The following is a 5,000-nucleotide window of genomic DNA, read 5'->3' on the forward strand; positions in this document are numbered from 1 at the left end:
CGCTTCTGTTCGTCTTGCGACGATCCAAGAATTTCACCTCTAACGTCGCAATACGAATGCCCCCGCCTGTCCCTATTAATCATTACCTCGGGTTCCGAAAACCAACAAAATAGAACCGAGGTCCTATTCCATTATTCCATGCACACAGTATTCAGGCGGGCTTGCCTGCTTTAAGCACTCTAATTTGTTCAAAGTAAACGTGCCGGCCCACCGAGACACTCAACAAAGAGCACCCTGGTAGGATTTAAACGGGGTCCGCCTCGGGACGCGAAAGCACCCCTTCGGCTCGCCCCACCGGCAGGACGTCCCACGATACATGCCAGTTAAACACCGACGGGCGGTGAACCAACAGCGTGGGACACAAATCCAACTACGAGCTTTTTAACCGCAACAACTTTAATATACGCTATTGGAGCTGGAATTACCGCGGCTGCTGGCACCAGACTTGCCCTCCAATAGATACTCGTTAAAGGATTTAAAGTGTACTCATTCCGATTACGGGGCCTCGGATGAGTCCCGTATCGTTATTTTTCGTCACTACCTCCCCGTGCCGGGAGTGGGTAATTTGCGCGCCTGCTGCCTTCCTTGGATGTGGTAGCCGTTTCTCAGGCTCCCTCTCCGGAATCGAACCCTGATTCCCCGTTACCCGTTACAACCATGGTAGGCGCAGAACCTACCATCGACAGTTGATAAGGCAGACATTTGAAAGATGCGTCGCCGGTACGAGGACCGTGCGATCAGCCCAAAGTTATTCAGAGTCACCAAGGCAAACGGACCAGACAAGCCAATCCGATTGGTTTTGATCTAATAAAAGCGTCCCTTCCATCTCTGGTCGGGACTCTGTTTGCATGTATTAGCTCTAGAATTACCACAGTTATCCAAGTAACGTGGGTACGATCTAAGGAACCATAACTGATTTAATGAGCCATTCGCGGTTTCACCTTAATGCGGCTTGTACTGAGACATGCATGGCTTAATCTTTGAGACAAGCATATGACTACTGGCAGGATCAACCAGGGAGCTGCGTCAACTAGAGCTGAGCAGCCGGCCGCCCGGGAGTGTGTCCCGGGGGCCCGCGCGAACACGCAAGCGTCCGCTCAATTATTCTGCAAACAGGAGGAGGCCGAGCTCCCCTGCACGATACACCTCGAAACCCTCTCAGGTCCCGGCGGCGCGCAGCGCCGTCCTAGGTACTTGGTCGGTTTCGAGAGAGGCGCAATCGCCCGGAGTTAGGCGAGTAGACGGTTTTAGTGCGAACACCCTTGCTCCCAACTGAGCTTGCCGCTGCCGACAGAGGCCCGGGAGCGTGCTGTCGTGGCATTGCCGGCGGAAGACAACACGCGCCACCTATGGTGACCGGCAGCTCCAACGCCAGCGCCACACAAGGGCAAAGCCCCACTTGGGTGCAGAAGCGAACTCTCCCAGCACAGCGCACGCGCCAACACGTCCGCACAACTGCGATACAAACCACCTGCGAGAACCGCTGGGGCGACCGAGCAGCAGACGGCGTCGCGGCGCCGAGTGCCAGGCGGCGGCGCATCCTCAACGCACACAGTCCTCAATCAGACCAGCACACTGCAGATGTCCACCGCGCTTCGCACCGGGCTCGGCTGAACCAACTTTGGCCGCCAGGCGCCGCGTGCAGGGTGCGCCGCAGCGTAGCTGCGCCGCCTGCCGAGCCCGTCGGCTGGCGCTCCTGCCACTCGGCGCCCCCCACCAGCCGCCTGTTGCGCGTGCGCCCACGCAGCGCGCGGCCAACACGCCGGGCGGCCCCCCTTCACCGGCCGGGAACAGTCCCACCAAGCCACCGCCGCGTATCGCTTCATACCCACATGGGCCTAGTCACGTGTGTGGATGTGGCGGGTACCGCTGAAACAACCGGTTAATAGCTGTACCGATCGTCGCCATCACAGATTCACCTCCAGCGTGAACAACCGCTCAACAACGGATTTCCAGTTCATTTGCGTATCTTGGGCAGTAAACGTAGATGTCCACCTACATTTGCGAATTCAACAATTCTTGCATGCCAGGATGTCATGTGTCACGACACGCTACATCAGACCACATACACACTGCGACATGTGCAGAAGAGAACACGTGGAAGGTGGCCCGCGCACGTATGCGATGTCCCTTCCGCGATCCACTGTCAACCGGCATCTGCGGCATGTCCCAGATATGGAACGCGGTCCACCAGGGTAGCACTTTGTGTGAGGCAATACGACAAAGTCGGAATACACGCGTCACTACATCACACGGCTCACGCTGACCTGACCTGACTCACCGCACCACCACCCCCAGCGACCCAGGGTGACATACAATGCGTTCGTACGTTCCTCCCACACGCCTCTACGGCGTACCACAGTGCAACCTAGCTGTTATTGGGAGACGAGACAAGTAGCATCGAGCACAACATATGGAAATTGAGATTCGACACCGTTGGGCACAGCCAGCGTACGGTCACACGTATCACACTACTTCACTCTGTACGTAACTACCGATGATCGGTACAGCGTGTGGGTTACGCGTACGACATCAGCGGACAATGGACACAGACCATACCACGACGTACACTGAGGGCGTCGACATCTGAACGCAACTGAACAGCTGCGAGGCTCATTTAACACTCAAACGCCAGACCGACCAGCTTGAGAGGACGGAGACACAAAGAGAGGGGCAGAGGGGGGGGGGGGGGCGATATAGTCCTATTGCAGTACAATTGACAGTGGATAGCGGGAATATGTGGAAAGTAAGCAACACTCGCAAGACATCTACATGAGGATAACAACGACACCAGAGATTCCGAGCAGTGAACTATGTTAGGCAAAGGGACAACGTGGGTTAGGTTAAGGGACAACGTGGGTTAGGTTAAGGGACAACGTGGGTTAGGTTAAGGGACAACGTGGGTTAGGTTAAGGGACAACGTGGGTTAGGTTAAGGGACAACGTGGGTTAGGTTAAGGGACAACGTGGGTTAGGTTAAGGGACAACGTGGGTTAGGTTAAGGGACAACGTGGGTTAGGTTAAGGGACAACGTGGGTTAGGTTAAGGGACAACGTGGGTTAGGTTAAGGGACAACGTGGGTTAGGTTAAGGGACAACGTGGGTTAGGTTAAGGGACAACGTGGGTTAGGTTAAGGGACAACGTGGGTTAGGTTAAGGGACAACGTGGGTTAGGTTAAGGGACAACGTGGGTTAGGTTAAGGGACAACGTGGGTTAGGTTAAGGGACAACGTGGGTTAGGTTAAGGGACAACGTGGGTTAGGTTAAGGGACAACGTGGGTTAGGTTAAGGGACAACGTGGGTTAGGTTAAGGGACAACGTGGGTTACGTTAAGGGACAACGTGGGTTACGTTAAGGGACAACGTGGGTTACGTTAAGGGACAACGTGGGTTACGTTAAGGGACAACGTGGGTTACGTTAAGGGACAACGTGGGTTAGGTTAAGGGACAACGTGGGTTAGGTTAAGGGACAACGTGGGTTAGGTTAAGGGACAACGTGGGTTAGGTTAAGGGACAACGTGGGTTAGGTTAAGGGACAACGTGGGTTAGGTTAAGGGACAACGTGGGTTAGGTTAAGGGACAACGTGGGTTAGGTTAAGGGACAACGTGGGTTAGGTTAAGGGACAACGTGGGTTAGGTTAAGGGACAACGTGGGTTAGGTTAAGGGACAACGTGGGTTAGGTTAAGGGACAACGTGGGTTAGGTTAAGGGACAACGTGGGTTAGGTTAAGGGACAACGTGGGTTAGGTTAAGGGACAACGTGGGTTAGGTTAAGGGACAACGTGGGTTAGGTTAAGGGACAACGTGGGTTACGTTAAGGGACAACGTGGGTTACGTTAAGGGACAACGTGGGTTACGTTAAGGGACAACGTGGGTTACGTTAAGGGACAACGTGGGTTACGTTAAGGGACAACGTGGGTTAGGTTAAGGGACAACGTGGGTTAGGTTAAGGGACAACGTGGGTTAGGTTAAGGGACAACGTGGGTTAGGTTAAGGGACAACGTGGGTTAGGTTAAGGGACAACGTGGGTTAGGTTAAGGGACAACGTGGGTTAGGTTAAGGGACAAATTGAGTTAGGTTAAGGGACAAATTGAGTTAGGTTAAGGGACAAATTGAGTTAGGTTAAGGGACAAATTGAGTTAGGTTAAGGGACAAATTGAGTTAGGTTAAGGGACAAATTGAGTTAGGTTAAGGGACAAATTGAGTTAGGTTAAGGGACAAATTGAGTTAGGTTAAGGGACAAATTGAGTTAGGTTAAGGGACAAATTGAGTTAGGTTAAGGGACAAATTGAGTTAGGTTAAGGGACAAATTGAGTTAGGTTAAGGGACAAATTGAGTTAGGTTAAGGGACAAATTGAGTTAGGTTAAGGGATAATCTGGTACAACCACAGTTAGGTTAAGCGATAATCTGGTACAGCCACAGTTAGGTTAAGCGATAATCTGGTACAGCCACAGTTAGGTTAAGCGATAATCTGGTACAGCCACAGTTAGGTTAAGCGATAATCTGGTACAGCCACAGTTAGGTTAAGCGATAATCTGGTACAGCCACAGTTAGGTTAAGCGATAATCTGGTACAGCCACAGTTAGGTTAAGCGATAATCTGGTACAGCCACAGTTAGGTTAAGCGATAATCTGGTACAGCCACAGTTAGGTTAAGCGATAATCTGGTACAGCCACAGTTAGGTTAAGCGATAATCTGGTACAGCCACAGTTAGGTTAAGCGATAATCTGGTACAGCCACAGTTAGGTTAAGCGATAATCTGGTACAGCCACAGTTAGGTTAAGCGATAATCTGGTACAGCCACAGTTAGGTTAAGCGATAATCTGGTACAGCCACAGTTAGGTTAAGCGATAATCTGGTACAGCCACAGTTAGGTTAAGCGATAAAGTTGGTTAAATTCGGTATTGTGTGGGAAGGGGGCAGAGAGAGAGTGGGGGGGGGGGGTGGATAGTTGTGGCAGTACGCGGATGCCTGAGTCACCGTCAGATATGTCACGTCGGTT

General features: G+C 52.2%; 1 non-coding gene across 1 annotated transcript in view; it reads right to left on the reverse strand.

Moving 5' to 3' along the window:
* The window catches only part of LOC126329512 (small subunit ribosomal RNA), a 1,893-nt gene extending 873 nt beyond the window's left edge, over nt 1-1,020 (reverse strand). Inside the window, exon 1 of the ribosomal RNA XR_007562298.1 lies at nt 1-1,020. This exon is cut by the window's left edge and continues 873 nt beyond it. This is a non-coding gene — a ribosomal RNA (small subunit ribosomal RNA).
* Nucleotides 1,021-5,000: the final 3,980 nt, after the last annotated feature.

This window comes from Schistocerca gregaria, unplaced genomic scaffold (genome assembly GCF_023897955.1).
Source record: "Schistocerca gregaria isolate iqSchGreg1 unplaced genomic scaffold, iqSchGreg1.2 ptg001188l, whole genome shotgun sequence".
NCBI classification, from domain to species: domain Eukaryota; kingdom Metazoa; phylum Arthropoda; class Insecta; order Orthoptera; family Acrididae; genus Schistocerca; species Schistocerca gregaria.